This window comes from Delphinus delphis, chromosome X, assembly GCF_949987515.2.
Source record: "Delphinus delphis chromosome X, mDelDel1.2, whole genome shotgun sequence".
Lineage (NCBI taxonomy): Eukaryota > Metazoa > Chordata > Mammalia > Artiodactyla > Delphinidae > Delphinus > Delphinus delphis.
Window position 1 is genome coordinate 36,195,611 of NC_082704.1, and position 21,951 is coordinate 36,217,561.

Here is a 21,951-nt window from a genome sequence, read left to right on the forward strand (position 1 = left end):
GAAGAGAAAGGAGTGAGTGAAGGAGACAGGGAACCAAAGGTATGGAAGGACAGAGATACAGAGGAAAGAACCCATCAGTGATAATGTTAACGTGGAGACCAGAACCGAATTCTCCAAGAAGACACTGGGCCATATCCAAAGCTCACCCTTCATTCGATGTCACTGCACATCCACAGTCTACTGTGGCTCAAAGCTCCACAGCTCAGAGGGGGCTTGGCCCATAGAGACCACCGCACTCTGAAGGGCTGATGGAAGGCCTTAGGAGCCTGCCTCACTCACCTGCTCCTATCTCCTGACTCCTGCCTTTCCACCTGGCCCTTCACACATCGAGATCACTTCCATGTCCATGCCTTTGCTCTGCCAGTCTCCCTCCCTCAAGGCATCCTAGGTCTTCTGTGACCTGGCCCCTGCCTACTTTTCCAGAGTCATATCTTACCATTCCCGGTACCCACAGTGCTCTTTCATGCCTGCATACCTCTAACAACTCATCATTCAGGGACTGCCATAATCCCTGCAGGACATTTAGCGTCTCTGACTCTGAGATAATAAATGTCAATAGCATGCCAAATCGTTGGGATGACCCCAAACACCCTCAGATGTTCCGAAAAGCTTTCTGAGAGTGGGCGGTACTGACGCTGATTGAGAACCACTGGCAACGCCCATTAAAAAAATATTTAATTAATTAATTTATCTGGCTGCACTGGGTCTTGGTTGTGGCACACAGGATCTTCACTGCCGCGTGAGGGATCTTCACTGCGGCATGCGGGATCATTTAGTTACGGCACGTGGGATCTACTTCCCTGACCAGGGATCGAACCCAGGCCCCCTGGATTGGGAGCACAGAGTCTTAGCCACTGGACCACCAGGGAAGCCCCCAAAGCCCATTTTCGAATACCCGGGGCTACAGCAAGCGCAGAGGACCAGGGTCTAGCCTTACACTAGTAGTGACCTGGCACACATACGCAAATCCACTAGAGAACAACAATAACACCAAATCAAACCAACAGGTATAAGATAGCTACGGTTTCCCAGATGAGGTGAATTGGATCTTGATTTTAAAGGAGGTGGCAGGCGTGGACTATTAGAGAGGCCAGACAAGAACAGTCCAGATCTAGGGACTGTCACGGACAAAGTATGAAAACATAAGCAAGTCCTCCTGGGTCAGGGTGTGGTAGGGGGAGGGGGGTGGTGCTATCGTGACATCAGATCATTTCGTGATGGAGTCAAGCCACAGTGGGGAGTGATGGGATCTAAAGTTGGAAAAGTGACTCCCCGGTCCTCTCCCTGATCCCGAGACGCCTCGCTCCCGCCAAGCCCAGAGGCCCCGGATTCCCAGGCTGATGACGCTCAGCGGTGGCTGGTTTTATTTAGCACACTGGGTTGGACTCAGATAATTACTTAATTGATCGTGCTTAAAAATAGAGCTGGCAAGGAACACCCACAGGATTTATTTTTGCTCTGGCTACTTAATAAAGCGCTGGAACACCAAGAGAAAGGGATGATAGGGTAGCTGGGAGTCACCTGGGCCTGGACTCCCCCCGGGACCTGACCGGTGGTGAAGCTGCTACGGTCCACACTGGGGTGGTGGTGGTGGGCGTGTATTGTGACATCATTTCCTGAGCACAGTGAGAGTGAGAAGGTTGATCCCTGTGTCTCTCCCAGACAAGAGCCTCCACCATGCTTGGTGGCCTGTCCGGGAGCCTGTCCTGGAGCGACAGAGTAACCCCGGGGGGTTTCTAGCTACACTGGGGCATTTATGTGCAGACTGGTCTGCAGTGGGGGCCGGCTTCTGCCTGTGGCTAGACGTGACATGTGGAGAGGGGAATCATGGGGGAGGAAGGGGGAGTGGGGAAGGGAGAGGAAGAAAGAGGAGGAAAAAGGAGGGAAAGAAGGGGAGGGGGAGGAGAGGAGGGATTCTTCACTGGGTGGCCTGGCCTTGGTGGGTTACTCGGTGATGCCAAGACGGGATAGGTTGTACCTATCTGTACTCTCCAAATTCAAGCCTCACTTCCTCTGGGTGTTCAAGGGTTCAGGACACAGATGTCCCCTTAGTGACTTGGACCTCAGGATCTGCTTTACTCCGATCCACAAGGACTCCACACCACTCCCTTTCCTCTCTGCTCACTGGCCCCGGCTTCTCTTCAACCTCTTCTTCTGTGACCGACACGGAGCTCAGCCACCAATTATTCCGATGGCTTAGCCAATGGGGCCCAGTTGTCACTTGGGCTTCACAGCCTTCCTTGAGCAGGGATGGAGGAGGGCCTAGGTGGAGTTTGGGTATGAGAGTCAGGGAAATGGAGACGGAAGACACCTCTGTCCTCTATCCATCCCTTCGTCTGGGTGGCTCTGCCTCAAAGAACTATAGGGGTGCCTGGCAACCTACTGATTTCTCCACTCAGGCTGGGCCTCCTAGCTTGTCTCAGCTGCAGCTGTTCCTCACTACAGAAATGCCACGGGCCTCCCGAGAGCCCAGCCCAGGACAGCCTGTAAATGCACACAGTGCCTGTTAGCTCCGGCTGTCCTTCCCTCACCCACCCCCATGGGATGTCACCAACTTCTGCGGATTCCTAGAGGACTCGGAGTTATCCATGGCCGCTTAATACACATCTTTCTGCGCTCCACCCACCTCTTCTCATTTGCTTATCTGGAACAGATGGCTCAGTTCACGTTAACCCCACAAAGCAGTGCGAAAGAGTGGGCTGGCCATGACCCCCCAGATTGGCCGCTGCATGGCATGGGCGGTCAAGCATCACCTGCTCCTCGAAATCATACCACCCTGCGGTGGATTCTACACTGTCTCAGTCTGAGCCGCTTGTACTCCCAACATCACTGAGAGGTATCCAGAGGCAGGGAACAGGCATTTATTTTGCATCCCTTGTAACGCTGGGAACACAGCCGGTGCCTACTAAAAGCTCTGTGACTTAATGAGTCTATATCATTTCCCCCAGGCTGCTTCACCCTTCATTGCACAGTCTTCTCCAATTGAGACCTGGAGCTGTGGGATCACTTCAACGTGAAGAGAGCTCAATGTCACCACCTCTTCAGAAAACCACTATTTCCTTCCTTCAAGTAGCCAAACGATGTTTATGGAGCACTGTGCTAGAGACGGAAATTTCTTGAAGCACCGTGAGGATTCTGAGAGTATTGATACATATCCCTTCTCCCCACAATGCCCAGGGCTTCTCTGGATGCCACACACCCCTCACTCAATACCCACCCAGAGTCCCGAGGTCCCCGCTCCAACCCCTTCATCATAATGCTGTCCATTCTGAGGAGCAGCAGATGAGCAACTGGCCCAGAGCGAGACCTCGACGGCCAGGCCGACTCTGGCCAAGGGCCGCGGGGAGGAGGCCGAAGCTGCACTTACTGCATCTGTTTCTCCAATTGCCACCTGCTCAGAAAATCGGACCTTCACGGGATTGGATCTCAGCTTGGCCTTCTTCGCAGCACTGATGAAGGCGGATTTGGGGGACTGGAAAAAGAACAGAGAGGGCTGGTGAGTTCTCCATCCCTGGGAAAAACCCGACCTTTGCTGCACGGGACTTAAGATGTCTCCGTATGGGTACCCTTTGCCCTGCTGATCAATAAGCCAATGAATAAGTATTGATTCCCTACTAGGTGCAAGGCAATGTGCTAAGTGCTTCCTTAGGTGACTGGTATGTTCTCTGTAAGCTGGGCATGAATCGAATTGGAGTAAGTTGAATCCCATTATTAATGCTCTAGGCCTAGGGGAGTTTGCAAAAATTCTTTGTAATAACATGCACTGAAGTTTTAAATATTTGATTTTCTTAATGTGAGATATACCTAAATGGTGGTTTTTATTACGTCTGAATATGAACATCGCAAAGGATTTACAGAAATAATCTTATTCACTTCAAAGATATGCCCTGCCCCTAGGATGGAGGCTCATAGAAAATATTTTAGATGTGGAAGAAAGGAGGTCTAGCCCTCCAAAAGGATTTCTCCACTATTTCTACACTATTGGGGAGTAGAGCCATTAGGGATTTTACCCAGGTGTCCTGGCTTCCTAGTTCTGGGCTCTCCACTACTTTGTTCATCCAATTCTATAAGAAATGCTCAATCAGCTAGGCTCTCCAGTTTTCGAAAGCTCCCACAAATTCAGCAGGACGCATGGTTAGCAAATGCTGGAAACTAAGTCTTTCCTGGGTGGGCCGTGGATTTGAGGAAATGCAGGAGCCCTGGTGAGGGGCACCCTCATGTCTTTGGGGGCATTTATTCATCCGTGTGACAAATTTAGGGAGGGCCCACTCTGTACCAGGCACAGTTCCAGGTGATGAGGGATCCAGCAGTGAACAAGATGGGCAAAACTCCCTGGCCTCAGGGAGCGCCCATCCTAGCAGGGACAGACAGACAGACAATAAACACAGAAATATCTCTTAGGTAGCAAATAAGGACACGAGGACAAATCGAGCAGAGTGAGGGACTACAGCAGAGACTGAGGCCGTGAGGGTGGGGAGCGGCCGGGGTGTTATCTTAGACGGGACCGTCAGGGAAGACCTCTTCCAGGACGTGACATTTAAGCAGAGGCCTGAAGGAAGTGAGGTTGAGACCGCCATGAGGACATCTGGAGCAAGAGCCTTCCAGGAAGAAAGAACAAGAAAGTCTCTAAGGTGGGAGGAGGACTGGGGTGCGTGGGGAACAGCCAGGAAGCCCAGTGTGGCCGGAGTGGAATGACTGAGCGGGGAGCCGCAGAGGAGTCTGGGGGCTGGATCACGTAGGGCCTTGTAAGCCGTGTCAGGAACTTTGGATTTTGCTCCACCGGAGGGTTTTGAGCAGACAGGGTCTGACTTGCATTTAAAACGGATGCCTCTGTCTGCTGTGTGGAAAATAGTACAGGAGGGTGGCAGCCAGAGGAGGGAGGGCGGCAGCCAGAGGAGGGAGACCTGTTCGGAGTCTACTGCAGGAATACAGTTTAAAATATGATGGAGGCTTGGGCCAAGATGGTAATAATGGCGCTATGATCCCAAGTGAGTGGATTCTGGCTAGATTCTGAAGATAGAACCAAGATGCTATGTTGACGGACTGGTTGTGGGAGGTGAGACAGAGGAGTCAGCTGGAAGAATGGAGATGCCATTTACTGAGATGAGGAAGGGGGAAATCAGGCTTGGGGCTCCTTCAAACCATCTCCCCTACCAGTCTTGACGTGGAGCCTGCGAGCGCTACAATCAAGCATTCCTTTGTGTTAAGGCCCTGAAGGGTCCCCACCAGCTGGGAAGGCAATACATTAAGCTATTTTCTGCCATTAACGCTGCGGTTGGGATTCATTTACTAGATCAGCCACAGGAGGGCAGGGCCCTAAGATAAAGACACACCAGCAACAAACGTCCTCGTCAGCTCTTGGGCCCTGGTCCCAGCTGTGTTCTCTTCCGGAGCCGACAATCTCACTCCCCACAGAGGGCAGACTGCAGATAGCCACTGAGTCTCAGTGCTGGCTAGAGGGCAGAAACACCGGAGGGAGGAGCTTTAAAAAAAAACCCGGGGCTTTTAAAACATTTTTAAATTCCTGGGGCTGGGGCCCAGGTATTGGTATCTTTTTAAGCTTCCGATGATTTCAAAATGCAGCTAAGGTTGGGAACCACTGAGCTAAAGGAACCTTAGACTTCTCCTCCTGAGCCACAGAGACAATTTGTTGGCAGCAGACAATATAGCACAAGGAAATCCAGGGCTGGAGATCGTTGCAGAAAGTGATTACAGTATTGATTGTTCATGGAAGTCGAGAAATGCCTTTGTGTTGCACAACTTGGTGCTCAAATCTTGGGTGGAGGCTGTGGGCTGTGGCAGGAGCAAAGGGAGGGGGCAAGATAGAAGGATCTGTACTTCTGTTCAGGCAGCTCTGCTTGACTCTGTCTCCACAGTAGTCACATTTCCACCGGAGGTGCCAGACACAAGGTAGGTGAACTCTGTTCTACCTGACAGCCGCCCTCTCTTTTCTCTGTGATCATCCGTCATCGAATGCCCTCGTGCACAGTGTGGAATGAGGCATGTCTAGAGACCTGAATGGGCCATTTAGTCCACCCTTCATTTTTACATAAGAAACGGAGGCCAGGGAAGAGGATACAGTTTACTCAATGCATCAAAATAACTGAGTAGTGGAGCAAAAAACAGAACCCAGATTTTCTGAGTCTTGGATTAGCCACCATCCCCCACAGCGGACTGAAGCTGGAAGTCCATTCCTGGTCTTTCGTTCACTGGTCTGGTTCTACCTTGGTCCTAGTGAATGGATTTGAACAAATGAAGAACCCTAACTGGTACCCTCTTATGTATCACGTATGGAGAGGGGACAGCCTCCTCGCTATCCTCAAGGATTACAGTCATTTCCAGTGTCTGTTGTACAGCTGTTTTCAGCTTGTTTGTGCCTCATTCCTCATTGACCCTTGTCCTGTTGGTTTCTAAGACTCCATCCTATTCTCGGTCTTCAGCCTTGATCACTGATGGTGACTCACTCGTTGCCAGCTGGTCTCTGCTACATGTCACAGAGTCATGTCTAGCTTTATGCTGCGACACAGGTGACACCTGTCTTGCAGTGTGACTTGAGGGGCTCTCAAAGGTCACCCTGTCCCAAAGCATCTTCAAAGTGCAAATATGGGGCCTGAAGTTCTTGATACTAGAGTCGCTCATTTGAATTAAAGTATTGAGAATTGGGAAGGCCCTGGTCAACATCAAATGTGGTACCTAGAAGGAATAATGAACCCACTTCAGGGGCCAGCAGACTATGGGCCTGTGTGGGCCAGCTCCTGCCCACCACATATTTTAGTAAATAAAGCTTTATTGGAACACAGCCGTTAGGCCTACAAAGCCTAAAGTATTTACTATATGGCCCTTTACAGAAGAAATTCAGAGTCCTGCACTAACTCGTTAGCATGCATTCACCCACTATGTCTAAAACTTACCTGATGATAAGAATCACTGGGAAATGCTCGTTAGAGAACACAGATTTCTAGGCCTACACCAGACTTCAAAAGTCAGAATCTCTGAGAGGGTAGTGCCCAGGAATTGTTGGAAATGTCCTAACGCACTAAGCATAGACTGAGTACCTTAAAGCTGGGACATCTGAGCTCCTGACTGACCCCATTTTTCCTCCAAGCAGCTGCGAGTCTCATTTTGCAATGGGCACCCTTTCTGGCTGAAATGAATTTTGGCCTGAAACAGGGGACTAGAATTGCTAAGTACCTCCGGGGCCATTGCAAGCCCCTTGAAGTAAATATGAAGCCAGCGGCTCCGTGGAATAAGCAACAGAAGAGAGAGGCTGCTTTTCCCTCAGGACTGAATTAAGCAGCTGGTGATTCTTTGACCATTTTTTAATTTGGTGGCTCTATTAGTGCAGATTTCAGGGTTGTGTTCACTTATACCTTGGCCAAAGACAGGTATATGGCCAAACGTTTTAGTGTATGATAGGGCCGCACTTTGATAATTGTGAAAGGATTTTAAGAACACGGAGCTCAGGTTCCTGAAGCTTTGACAGCCTCCTGATTTCCCTTTCTGCTGCCTCATTTTCTTTGACACCTGAGCCTACTTATAAGCAATTCCCATAGCAACCACTGTGGGAGCCGGAGACAATGGAGGGCCATCCTGGTGTCAGGGGCCCACTGATAAGGGACCCAGGGGTCTTTCCTTCCTGCATTCAGGACTGCCTAGAGGGGAACATGTCCTCTCTCTGGCTTCCAAGGTCCCCCACAAACCACACATAACCCTCACTCCCCATCTATCGCCTAGTCGGGTGTTCTGCCCACAGCTCCCTGGACACATGGGGCTTCTTCCCACTTCTGTGTCTACCTCATGCTATCTCTTCACCACCCCCACCCTTCAGGGTCCCCAGCGTCCCTTTTGCTCAGCTAAATGCCACCTCTAAAACCCAGCTCAAACTCTACCTTGGTCCTGAACCCTTCCCCAACCTCGTCATTCCCCTCCCTGGGTTTCCTGTAGTACTCCTCGTGAATCCACACCATCATTGCTCATCTCCCTAACCAGGCTGCAAAAGAAGAGATGACATTTTATATTGCTGTGTCTTCCCCTAGCACCAAGCGCAGAGTAGGCAAATAGAAGGCAGTAGTTGATTGCTAGGGTTAATATCAAATTACTTCATCAATTCAGCAGATAGGGTTTGAGTACCTACTCTCTGCCAAGCAGTATACTGAAGAAGCTCTGTGGAAACTAATTCTTCTGCGGTGGTTCCCATTATTTTGGCTTTTTTTCTGGACAGGTGGTTCCAAGCAGAGGGGACTGAGACTCTTTGGGTACAGGCTAAGTTTTCAAAACCAGAAAACTAGGGTTTCATCTGAAGGGACTGTCTGCTTGCTTTGCCAGGGCTATTCTAGGACACAAGCCAGTACTTTATTTTAAAATATTTATTGAGGGCATACGATGTGACAAGGTCTAAGGGTACCAAAATGAATACATATTCAGTCAATCACGGGGAATAGTTGGTCACTCAAAGATTAAAGAACACTCTTAAATACATATAGACTTAATAAGTGGCTATCTATGCAGTATGGTTTGAGGGTCCCTGGGAAAGGATTCCCTATGACTGCCCAAGATACTCCCCAATGATCTGTCATGGTAACAGTCACTCCTTTAAAAGGAAAATGCCATCAGAAAGAGACTACACATTAGACTGTGTACCCTGGCTACATATCAGAATCATTTGGGGAGAGTTTTCAAAAGATCAATACCTGGGCTCCATCCCCAGAGCTTCTCATTCAATTGGTCCGAGGCTAGACCCCAAGGATCAATATGTTTAAGAGCTTCTCAGGAGGTTCAAATGTATAACCAGTAGAGAACCACCGTATTAGACCATTATCAGCCACAGAATGTAGGAGTGGCAGGGGCCTTAAAGATTGTCTGGTTCAATGTTTCCCAAATTCTACTGAGCATCAGAATTACTTGTGGCTCTTATCAAAAGTACAGATTCTTGGGCCACAACCTGGACCCATCAGGAGATTTTCTTCTGGAGACTGTCAAGCTTGAACATGAGAGTCTGGTAAGAGGCACCCATGAGATGCCAAGTGCTACCGTGTTCTGTGATGTAGGAGCTGTAACAGTGAACATGTGCTGGGGGTCTTCAAGAAGCTCTCACTTTAACGTGAGAGAAGATTCTCTCGGTTGATTTCTGTTATTCATAGTTGTGTGAGCGCTGAACTAATGAATACTGAACAGTTGTTCCTGGGGGAAGTGTGTGTGTGTGTGTGTGTGTGTGTGTGTGTGTGTGTGTGTGTGTGTGTATCTCACATAGATTATAATCTTAAATTCTAAAAACAACTCATCCTGGTAGATTCGATTTTCTTTATTTCACCAGGAGAAAATGAGGTTCTGAAGTGTTGTGGAGTTGACATTCTATTGAGGGAGACAGACAATAAACACCTATAAGTATAATGTTTCATGGGAATGTAAAATGATACAGCCACTCTGCAAAGTAGCCTGGCAGTTTCTTAATAAATTAAACATACATTTAATATATGACTGAACAATCACACTTTTGGGCATTTGTCCCAGAGAAATGAAAACTTAATGCTCACACACACAAAAACCTGTACATGAATGTTTATAGCAGCTTTAACTGGGCTAGCCAAAGTCTGGAAGCAACCCCAATGTCCTTCAATGGGTGGATGACCAAACAGTGGTACATCCATACCATGGAATACTATTCAGCAATAAAAAGGAGCAAACTATTAATACAAGCAATGGCTTGGATGAATCTCAAGGGCATTGTGCTGAGTGAAAAAAGCCAACCACCAAAGGTTACATACTCTATGATTCCATTTATATAATATTCTTGAAAGGATGAAATTACAGAAATGGAAAACAGACTAGTGGTTGACAGGGATTGAGGGTGGTGAGTAGGGGCACCATAAAAGGGCAACATGTGGGATCCTTTCAGTGATAGAACTGTCCAGTATCTTGACTGTGTTGATACACGAAGCCACACATGTGATAGAGTGACACTGAAACTTACGCACACATTGTACTGACATCAGTGCCCCAGTTCTGATATGGTACTGTAGGTATGTAACATGTAGCCACTGGGAGAAACATGGTAAAGGATGTCACTGTACTAGCTTTGCAACCTCCTGTGACTCTACAATGATTTCAAAACAAAAAGTTAAAAAAATATAATATTTCAGCTCTGCTAGGAAAATTAAGCAGTATCAGGAGATAGTGGCAGGTAGATTCTATCTTAGAAAGGATAGTCCAGGAAGGTTTGTACAAGGAAGTGACATTTGAGGAGACCTGACTAACAAAGTAACCCACAATGGGTCTCTGATCAGAGAGGTAAATTCCAACCACGCCACAAGCATCATTTTTGGGGGGAACTGGTAGCCATTTTCATGGCAGGTGATTGGGGAATGAGGGCTGACTGCCCACTGCCCACTAGGCAACTAATCATGTGCAGTAAGGTGGGGAGGGAGGGGCCTATTGGTAACACCCACTGAGGGGTAGAGCTTGCAAGCCCTGAGACAGGAGAATTGGAATTGAGAAAGGCCTAAATACCAGAAAGCGTGTCTGTATGTTTGTGTGTGTGGTTCACATTGACACAGAAGATGGCTGGGGGCCATGAGGAGAGGCAGTAAATGCCAGAGTTTGATTTGAACCCCGTCTTCCAGACTCGTGAGCCCATGCCTTGCATCTATGCACTGCCCCTCGCTTTGCACAGAAATGTCATCTCTCTCTGGGTAATCTTTCCCTCCATCTGTGCCTGGGAAATCCTGCCCCACCTCTCAAGGTAGAGCTCAGGTGCAGCCTCCTCTGTGAAGTCTCCTCTGATTTCATGTCTCCCATCCCCAACAGATGTGACCTCCCCTGTGGCTATGCGATGGGGTTGGGACATAAGTGCTGGGGTGCAGGGTAGAGTTGGGGACACTGGAAAGGGACAACTAGGCTGGAGGTGGGAGGAGGGCCCTGAGTTTTGCATGCAGAAGTTTTGCACCTGGGTTTGTGAATTTGAGTTAAGATGACTAAAAGGATGTGACTAGCAATGGACACTGGGCCTTCTGATTTCAACTTTTGAGAAGGGTCTGGGGACTTTCACTTTTTTTTTTTTTTTTGCGGTACACGGGCCTCTCACTGTTGTGGCCTCTCCCGTTGCGGAGCACAGGCTCCGGACGCGCAGGCCCAGCGGCCATGGCTCACAGGCCCAGCCGCTCCGCGGCACGTGGGATCTTCCCGGACCGGGGCACGAACCCGTGTCCCCTGCATCGGCAGGCGGACTCTCAACCACCGCGCCACCAGGGAAGCCCGACTTTCACTTTTAATAAACAGTCCTGGTGACTATTATGATCAGGCAAGTTCAGGGAACACTGTTCTAGTCTAAATCCCTCAATTTACAGATGATGAAACAGGTTCAGAAAAGGGAACTAACTCACGCAGGGTCACATAGCCAGTTAGTGACTGAACCTGGACAAAGATGAACCTGTTTGTCCAACTGTACCTCCCCAGCAACTTTACAGTAAATCCCCCAAAACAGTGCTGTGTCTCACATATTGTAGGCCATTTAGTATACACCTGTGTGAATGAGTAAATAAGATTAGCATCCACCATCTGCAAGGATTAAGGGAATCGGACACTGGACAGGGAAATTTTGATGGGGCACAGCAAAAAGGAGGTAGAAAATATGTCTGGAACTGGGGCAGGGGTGGGGCAGCTTAAGTGGGGCAAAGCAGAGAGCACAAGACAGAACAAGGCACTGTGTAGCCCTTCAAAATCCTCAAGTCTGGGATGTGAGTGTAGACAAGATGTTCCGAAAGTATGCTTCTAAGTTCACTCCTAAATCCCTGGCTCACAACAATGTTGGTCTTCGTCTCTCTCCTCCCCTTCTCCCATGGCTATAACTTTCCGATATGGGGATACTCTTGTCTCAGTCAGGAGGAAGGGCGGATGGCAAAGAGGCTCACTCACCTGATGAGTGTGCAGAACTGTAAGAACGATGAATTCCTTAGCGTTCCTACAGAGAGAAGAGGGAACAGGAGAGTAGTGTATCATGCACTGGGTACTCATCTAGCACAAGAAGCAACACCAGAATTCTCCCCTGGGCTGCATTCAGGTACATGGATTAGGACAGAGGGCAATCTAAATATGTGCATGGCTGCCTCGCCTGCCATCATTTGTGGCGGCTGACATACGCCATACATATAGGTTCACACAGGCGTCTGAAGACGGTATTACCATTATCTCTGGGGTTGTCATTTTTCAGGTCTTTTTTAATATTCCTTCTCACATTCTCTCTGTAGAAATCCTCAAACCCTAGGAGCAATTTTATCTATAGGCTAAAAAGTTCTCAAGGAAAACTAAAGACCTGAATTATGAAACTCAAAGGGAGCACAGTCAGAGTCCTGGGAAATGTGTACCATGATTATTGGCAATTTGGTATTTAAGCAAGAGGAGAAACTGAAAGGAAAAACCCAAAGGAGGTCATTTGGTCATCATGACTCATACTCAGCAGATGTGTTTTAATTGAAGGACCAAAAAAATGAGAGCCAGGAAGCAACAGATGGAAGGCAAGACTCTCCAGATAGCAAATATTCAAAAGGATGAAGAATTTGAAACTCTTCAGACAAGAATTACGCCAATGATCCAACAAGCTGTGAGGTATGAAAATTCTCTTCCAGGAATACATAATCCTTTAAAAGAACTGAAGGAATGGAAAGAGTTCGCCTTGAAGGAGCTTCCCCTCTCTTCGTTGGCCTTTTTCAAATGTTTCTGGGAACAAAGGTGTTCAGGAAGCAGAGTCAAGATGCCCTTGATTCTGGGTATTCAAGAAAGGCCAAGGCTCCCTGCTCAAGGACTTGGACCATTTCCCATATTCAATGAGGCAGAGTCCAGGGATGAATCATCTGCAGGGTCTGGGAAGCTCCCAGGGGAAGGAAGGAGTTGTATTCCAGGGAAAACACCATAGAAAATCCTGTCTCTTGACCAGGGCAGGTGCCTAGTGTAAATCGGATTATGTGACTCCTGTACTCCGGCCCCTGCCACGTCTCCCCATGTCATGTAGAGCAAAGCCAAAGTCCTTGCAGTAGCTACAACTCTCCCCCTTCTTTACCCCACTCCACACGCTGGCTTCTCCCCTGTTCCCCAAACACACCAGACACACTCCTGCTTTAGGGCCTTTACGCTGGGTTCTTCTTGCCTTCTCTAACATCCTCATTTTCTTCAAGTCTTTTTTTTTTTTTTTTTTTTTTGGCGACGCTGCGCGGCATGCAGGATCTTAGGATCAAACTTGTGCAGTGGAAGCATGGAGTCCTAACCACTAGACCGCCAGGGAAGTCTCCAAGTCTTTCTTCAAATGTCACCTCCTCATTGAGGCCGACACTGGCCGTGCTATTTAAAGTTGCACTCTGCACCCCTGTGCCCAGCATTCCTGATCTTCTTTATCCTGATCCCCTTTCTATTCTTCAATAACATTCAGCAACTTCTAGTATACTGTACAATACTTATTTATCATGTTTATTGCTTACGGTGTGTCTCCTTCCACTAGAATGTAAACTCCAATGGGCAAGGATTTTCATCTAGCTTATTCACTGCTGTATATTTAGTGCCTAGAACAATGCCTCATGCACAGTAGACACTCATTATAATAAATATTTACTGAATGAATGAATGATCTGCTAGCCCCTGAGGTTATCAAATGAGTGAGCTCTGTCTTGACCCAGAAAATGCTCTGGGCTCCCTCACAAAATCAGGCTACCTTGTTCTGGGGTGCAAAGATATCCACTAGAAGCAAAGCAAAGATTTCCGAGGGGTCAGCCTGAAAGAACGCCAGTATACCCTGATGGGATTGAAAGAACTCACCCCATATTGGTGTGGTGGTGGAGTGTGAAGGGTGAAGGGTGGAGAGTGGGGGAATGCAATGGACAAACTGAACTTGGAGAAGAGACAAACTAAGGGTCATCAGGGACCAGACACATTCCACGATATTAAGCTGGAGGGGGAGCATGTAAAGGAAGACCTGCTCTGGACTTCAGGAGGGAGTATTGCAAACCCCTCCAGAGCTAGCAAGGGGGTACTGCTCCTCTGCCTTTGAAGGGGAGGGAGGGGGTCTGGAGGCAGGTGGGCTTTGGGAGAACAAGAAAGACAAGTGGGATGGAAACACTCCAAATCAAGAAGGGTTGAGGAGACGGACGCCGAGATGGAACAGACTACAGCAGGCAGAGAGGGAGAGCGGGAGGGCGAGCACAGGGTTCCATTTGAGGGGAGACAGCCCAGGTCCTCCAAACTGAGGTCAGCCCGTGGAATCTAGAGCCATCGTCTCTACCATCTCATTCCTTATCAACACGTGTATGCAAGGGGGCGTGGGGGTGCTGTGTGTGCATGTGGTGGGCATGTGGGAGTGCCTACGGTATGTGTGTGTGTGTGTGTGTGTGCGCGCGCGTGTGCAGGCATGTTTGTAGTGCATGATGTGTGTGTGTGTGGTATGTGGGGGGTGTGTGTGTGTGTGTGTGTGCAGGCATGTTTATAGTGCATGTGTGTGTGTGTGGTATGTGGGGGTGTGTGTGTGTGTGGTGCCACGTTTTGTGTGTGTGTGTGTATGGTGTGCATGTGGGTGGGTGTGTAGTATGTGGTATGCATGGTGTGTATGTATGTGGTATGTGGTGGCATGGTGTGTGTGGGAAGGTATGTAGCGGCATGGTGTGTGTGTGTGTGTGTGTGGTATGTGGTGTGTGTGTGTGTGAGAGCAGGCATGTTTGTAGTGCATGATGTGTGTGTGTGTGTGTGGTATGTGGGGTGTGTGTGTGTGTGTGTGTGTGTGTGTGTGTGTGTGTGTGTGTGTGGTATGTGGTGGCTTGGTGTGTATAGAGGTAAAGGAGAGGAAAAGTCAATGTGATTACTCCACGGACAGAGGGTGGTGGTCCCGCTAACACCCCTTTCTCTCTCTCACCTGCCCCCATATGGGGAGGGAACTAAGGGGTCACACACACTGTGAGCAAAATCCACAATGGCAGGTTCCCTCCTTCAACCCACTGGCCAGGGATTTGGATTTTCTTCTTGTGTTTTTTTTTGGGGGGAGGATGGGAAACAGTGACTTGGTCACATTGTACTTATCTCAGAATGTCCTTTGAATGGCTTGTTTGGTTCTCACTGCTCACTTGGTCTGTCTCATTGGTCACTCATTGTTCTCATTGGTCACTCACTTGTTCTCATTGGTCACTTACTGCACAGCAAGTCGAAAACCAAAGGGCATGGGTAAGGGGAGTAGTTGGGTGGAGGGAGGTGAGGTGAGCTCTGGCAGGAGGCTGTCCAGTGATGTGAGCGGTGATGTCTGCTCACATCACTGGACGAGGCTAAGCCAGAGTGTGTGAGGGCCCTTGGGCCCCGAATGTCCTGCGTAGCCAGGAACCCTGGCTCGGGCTGCCCTTCCTGGGAGGGCTCCTCTCTCAGGGCCAGGGAGAGCTGTGGCAGCCATGGCTACGCCACTGGTGGGATGGGGAGGGCCGTACTCAGCTCTTGCCAAGGCCCTATTACCTGATGAGTTCTATGAACCTCTCCCTGGGGGCTTCGCTCACGTCCTCCTCATTAATAGCCACAATCTGGTCACCAGCCAGGAGCTTGTCCTCAGAGGGGCCTCCTGCAGAGGAGAGGAGACAGGCGTGAGGGTTGGGAAAGCGCAGGCCTGGGTGGGAGGGAGTTGACACTGCCTGAGGGAGCTGACGTGGGTGCAGGCGACGCTGTGGGCCGCGTGGCACCAGTGGCAGGGCCGCTGTTTGAGCCCCGGGCCACTGCTGCCTGTTGTGGATGGAGGGCAGAGGACTGGAGAAAGAGAATGGAGTGGCCCTCCTTTGGCTGGGAGTGGTGTGGTAGCAAAGGCCTGGTGCTCAGACGAGGTTCATGTGTGCTTCCTGGCTTGGGTCTAGAGAGGAGCACAGACTTCCGTTTCACCAGGAGGGATCTGCTTGGGCACAGAGAATGGCTTCCAGACTATTGGAGGGGCTACAGGTGATGGGAGGGGGCGAGGAATCTTCTTACTTGAACAATATCCAAACTCACTGGTCTGGAAGGATGTAGGCGCTCACTTGCCTGGAGACAAGGGGATGGACTAAAAGACCTGAAGGGTTTATTTTCTTTCACCTCTGAGACATGCTACTCTCCAAGAAATGAGGGGAACAAGGCATAGACCCTAAATCACAGGCACTTGGAAATTTCCTTTCCCTCCTTCCCATCTCTACCGTCAAGGTTTAGAAAGCAGACCTGCCTGAGGGCCTTACCTTCCTGGTTGGGGTGAAGGGTGGGTTTGAGGGGTGCCCCGGGCTATGCTGCTCGTGGTGTTTAGCAAAGACCTTCTTGGAGGAAAGCTTTTTAGAGATTCAGGGAGAACGAGAAGTTGGACCCAGCTTAACTCAAACCTGAAAGGGATGTTTAACGACATGCCTCTCTCAACCCAGCCTGGACGCTTACTGGGATCCACTCAAAAGGGCCAGATCCCAACTATTCCTCTCTCTACAAAGAAGTGTGCTGCGCAAATTCCACAAACATGAACAACAACAAGGCCACTGTGTCACCTGAGCACAGCTCAGCGGCTCTGCAGAGTGGGGCCTGTGAGCTAAGTGTGGCTCAGCCAGCAGGCCCAGTCTCCTGACAGCACAGTGACTTCAGAAATGGGGAGCATGGTGGTGAAGAGTCCACTCTTTGCAGCCAGCCAGCCAGGCCCAGACTCTTAACCTCATATCTGCAATTCACTAGTTGTGGACGAGACATTTAATCTCTCTGAATCTTTCTTTCCTCATCTGTGAAATGGAAACGTAACATCATGAGAATGTTGGGAGGATAAATGGGATGATGAATGTATAGCACTTAAAACAGCTGATTGATGTTGGTAAGAATTCAATAAATGGTAGTTATCATATCCTCCAAGGGACAATTCCTTCAACTCATTTCATTCCTCCTATCTACTTCTGCCAATTCTGCCAATCTTTTAGGTAGAGGCCACTCTACCTATTCCCTCCCTCCCTTCTTTGCTTCCTCCCTTCCTTCCTTCCATCCATCCATCCCTCCTTCCTTCCTTCCTTTTAATGGAGGAGCTCCTCATGGAACTCAATCTCCATCACAAGCCTTGGTCTCTGATGCAGTCGTAAGCTCAGTTTACTACTATTTTCACGGAATGGTTTGTTGGCTTCTTCAACCATAACTTCCTCTATAGGATGCATCTTCTCTTTTCTTGCTCTCTCAAAAACAAGTTCTCTGCAATCAGCCTGCCGGCCCCGTGGCCTCCTGTGGTCTCCCTTGTGGCTTTCCTTCTCTCCACTTTTCCAACCCCTTCTTCTACATTCTCATACCACCTGCAGCAACCTTATGGATTCTGTCTCCTCTGAAGTTAAACCAGGGGCTCCTGGTGGTCTGTTACTAAGTTTTATCTGGGTTCCTCTTTCCCAGGACAGATTTGATTTCTGATCAGAGACTCAAAAACCTTTCGCCAAACTGCATGACTGACTCGGGAGCCTTAGGTCAGCCATGAACTCTTGTACTGAATTGCTTTTTTACTTTATGCCCTCTAGTTGAAGAGTGAGCTTACAAAAATCTTTTTCTTTTCCTTGGAGGATTGCAAAATTCATCAAATTTCTGCTAGACCAGTTTGTACTCCGGCTGCTCCTCTTGACAGAGCGAGAAACTGTTGTAAACATCTAATGCCTCAGGCCCAGCAAGTCAGGAATAGAGCTCCTTTCGGTCTGTCTTTTCTGTCCATGCCGAGCAAGATTCAGAACAAAACAGTGCTCAGGCCCTTTCCCATTTCATTCGTGACAGCAGGCTTTACAGTTCCGGTGGGGTTCTCGCTTGGTCCACCCCGCATGGTCCCATTCAAGCCCTGCTCCCCCCCGCATGGCATCACACGGGCTTAAGTGCAAATCCTAGCTCTGCTGCTTCCTAGCAGAGTGACCCTGGACAAGTCATTTCCCTTCCTCTATGCCTCAGTTTCCTCATTTGTAAAATAGGAATGGTATTACTTACCTTGTGGGCGCAGCTGTGAGGATTGAACAAGATGATGTAAAGCACACAGTACTACCTACATCAATGGTAGGTGTTGTATTGCCACTGTGGCATTCAGAGATTTCACTCTCCTCTCCCACCTGTGGTCTATATCCTGACTCCAGTCTTTAATGGATGACCTATTTCATGAACGTGTACTAGTCTCCAGAGCCTGATGGTTAGATTCTTGGGGACAGGAACTCTGTCTTGTATTTCCCTATAACCTTGCTGGGCTTAGAGTAGGCGATCAATACATATTTGTTGAATTGAATCGGATGAGTATTCCTCATCCAAGGCAGTATGGCTCTCCTATGAAGGTTCTGTGCAAAGGGAAGTTTTATTAAGACCCAGACCCTACCAAACCATCAGCTACAGCCTCTGTCTAGAGCCCAAGCAGCCTCGGTGGTGTGTGTGGGTAAGTCTTAAAAGCCTAGCTCCGTCACACAGGTACTGGTTGGCAAGTCTTCACCCACTCTTCATGAGTTCCTTGGCAACACAGTATACTCGGGTGCTCTGCTCTTTGGGGCGATGTGTGGGTGTTGGGGGGGTAGGAGCCAGGGCCACGGGGACACTCTGAGGGACACCTACCTGGCCTCACAGATCGCACCACCACAGGCCTCTCACTGCCGGCCACGAAGCCAAAGCCATATATAGGGTCCCGGTGAATGGTCACTTGTCGCAGCGTCTCTGCTGGCAGCTGCTCACATTCCATATCATTTGCGCTCTCTTCCTGTATCACATGACTGAGGGGAAGGGAAGACGGGAGCAAAACAAGACGCAAAGGCAACTAAGCCTCAGAAGCAGCTGGGAGGGACACCGATAAGGGTGCTGCCCATGGCACCAGGGAGTTCACGCACATCACTTCCTACATCCTCCGGCACCAGCAGAGGTGAGGACTGCCTCATATTTCAGACTGGAGAAAGAAGAGTCTAGAAAGGAGAAGCCACTTGTCTACAGGGCCAGGGCCAACAGAGGAAACTGGCGTCATGGAGCCTGACATTAGAGTCAGTCCTAAAAAGGACTAACAGCTAGTTAGTTCAAAAGGTTATCACCCATTGAACTGGCTATTAACTCCCTAAGAGAAAGCAGAACCTTGAGGGAAGGGACCACAAAACAGGCAAGGAAGTGGGGAAGGAATGTGAAGTCATTTCAGAATGTGGAGCACCTTCAGGAAGTCCTTGTGTAATCTTAAACTTTAATGTCCCTTAGGTTATATATAAAAATAAACTATTGAGATGCCATATGTAAACAAACGGGCTCATGTGGAGGACCCGCACCTACACACACAACCGTGCATAACGCCAGCTTATTTCAGCTAATGGGATAGCTGGAGAGCGGCTCCCATGGGCAAGAAGGGGGAGCTGCCTCCTGTGGCTGCCGGAAGACCGAACCCAGACGAGCTGGGAGAAGAGAAATCTCTGCCTCAGGACTCGGGGGAGATTATAGATAGCACTCCTGATGCTGACGGCGCAACTTACTGAAGGTTAGGAATTAAACTAGGACTTTACAGAGGGTCTACAGTAAGGGCCAGGGTGAAGCATCCTGAAGGCAAGGATGGCTCTGAGCTCACTATCTGAATGAAGAGCCCTAAGGGGTGAGGGCGTGGGGGACCCTGGGCTTTGTGAAGGCACTGTGTGCGGGGGCAAGGGAAGAGGCAAAAAGGGGAACAAATGGCCAGCAGGCAGGAGAGGGCAGGTGGAGATAGAAGAGAGCGGACCAGACCCAAGAGGCCCAGAGCCTCAGCCCCCTGAATTGGCCTAATAAAAGGGATTGAGTTTCCTAGCCTAGGTGTGTATATTCTCAAAACTTAAGGTTCCAGGCAGTGCCCTTGTGAACAAGATACAGAGGGCCAGGAGCTAATTAATCAAACTAGTGTAAGGTTTGGAAAAGAAGTGGGAGGTTCTGACACTGTGAGAGTGATTGTTGACTAGCGAAGAATCCCAGATTCCTCGGGAGCAAGTGGTTGTAAGCAATTAGGTTGTTTATCAGGACGCAGATTCGGTAGGTTTAGAGTAATCGTATAAGAGAGAAATTCACAGTCCCGGGCTTGTCTCTCTCACAGAAGAACTCAGGCAGGAAGACGGACTGTGGCTGGTCTGACTCCGACCACATCAACTCTGGCTGCACTCACGCTGGCTTGGGCCCTGTCTGGTGCCCCTGAGGGAGGTGGAAGGAGCTGCTAAGATGAGGTCAAGCCTGCTGAAGATGAGTTCAGAAACTGGCTCCTTCCCTCTCATGCTGGTAAGACAAATGGTCACTCTTCAACAGAAAGTCACTTGGAAGCTGGAACCTGGCTGGCCGGTGTTCTGGATAGGGACCCTCCCAGGACAGGGGCTCAGTGAGGGTGGCCTCAGGCTGGCACCTCTCTCATTTCTGCTCCTGGTAGCAGGCAGGCAGGCACTTGGCCTCGAAGGGAGCCAGAGAACATCTTCCTGTAGCCGCCATCTTGCCTCACCCCTACAGCTGCTTCCCAAACGAGCCCTTTGCCTCCTGTCATCCGACCTCAACTCAGTGGCACTAAAGGGGCCTCTTCTTGGGATGACACCAGCTCATTTCCGCCAAGGGCACCAGCCAGGGCAATCTGGACGATGAGAGCCTGTCGGGCTGCACATCCTGGGGCATGGGGAGCAGGGACACTGCAAGGAAGATCCAGGCACCCGTGGGAGTGCTTGCTACCCTGTCCTGCATGCAGGGCCCCTGGGCCACTGCAGCCTCGGTTTTGCTGCCTTTTTCTTTTTCCAAAGCTGATGACACGCCAGTCTCCATTGGGCCTTGAGGCACCACCAATCCTCGTGAAAACAGACACTCCTGGTGCCAGGGGACCCAACAAGCTAAGAGCCTTTTGTGACCCAAGTGTTCTGCTTTCCTGTTTTGACTATGTTACTCCATCAACAGGTATTTATCGAGGGCCTACTCACACAGCTGGAGCTTTGGGGGGCCCAAGAAGTTACAGATCTCTGCCTTCAAAGATCTTCCAGTCTAGGGCTTCCCTGGTGGCGCAGTGGTTGAGAGTCCGCCTGCCGATGCAGGGGAGGCGGGTTCGTGTCCCGCTCTAGGAAGATCCCACATGCCGCGGAGCGGCTGGGCCCGTGAGCCATGGCTGCTGAGCCTGCACGTCCGGAGCCTGTGCTCCGCAACCGGAGAGGCCACAACAGTGAGAGGCCTGCGTACCACACACACACAAAAAAAGATCTTCCAGTCTAGCAGGGGGCGCGGGGGGAGAGGGGGCAGGTCAGAGAGACAAGTGTACACTGAACAAGAGAATTAGAGTGGTAACTGAGAATAGTATATGAAGTCCACGATTAAGGCCCAAATTGTGTGTTCAGAGAAGGGGGTGGAGGACCAGAGAGGGCTCCCAGGAGGAGACGGGAACCGTGCTGGATGGCCAGGAAAGGGCAGTGATGCGAAGAGTGACAAGAGGCTAAGCTCTGTCTGTGGGTGGCCCCCATCTCCCCACAAGGGACCTGGCTATTTCTCCCACAGTCACAGGCATGTCTCCAGGTGCGACTGGAGCACATTTGTCCCCGGCTTGTCCCTAACAGAGCTGGACTACCTGTCCCTAATTTGATCCTCCCCCAGTTCTGCAAGCAGCCATGTTTTCACACTGTCTGGGCCTTCCCAGCTTCTGTGGTCAGGGAAGAAATACCTCCTTTAACTGACCAGAAGGCCATTTTGCAATGCAAATGGAAGCTGTCCCTGCCCTCATGGGGTCTGCATCTTTCAGTGTCTGCGGCTCAGTCCCTCTGAAATTTGCTGAGTGCCTAGAGACTTGGGAGTGACACTGAAGTCAAGCGGTGACGGATGACGGGAGCTCAGCTGTCCACGGGTCACATGACTGCCATCCTGGGGGAAATACGCACTTTGAAAGATGCTTGGCTTCTGCCTTCCGGTCCCTTCGAACAGGGCAACCCTGAACAAAACTATGAAGCAGCCAAAGCTTATGGTCCTCTCTCCCCACCCTCTACCCAGCTTTGTTTCTGGGAT

The 21,951-nt window shown here is 49.8% G+C and overlaps 1 protein-coding gene across 2 annotated transcripts in view; it reads right to left on the reverse strand.

The window, feature by feature from the left end:
• Positions 1-18,664, reverse strand: part of FRMPD3 (FERM and PDZ domain containing 3) — a 63,146-nt gene extending 44,482 nt beyond the window's left edge. The window contains exons 1-4 of one of the 2 annotated variants that reach the window (XM_060003036.1): positions 18,556-18,664; positions 15,472-15,574; positions 11,911-11,956; positions 3,368-3,472 (exon numbers count right to left, since the gene is read on the reverse strand). The gene's annotated coding sequence lies outside the window, so the exon portion shown is untranslated. Of the gene's footprint in view, positions 1-3,367; positions 3,473-11,910; positions 11,957-15,471; positions 15,575-18,555 lie in introns of those variants that run through there. The other variant, XM_060003037.1, reaches the window with a different exon arrangement.
• Positions 18,665-21,951: the final 3,287 nt, after the last annotated feature.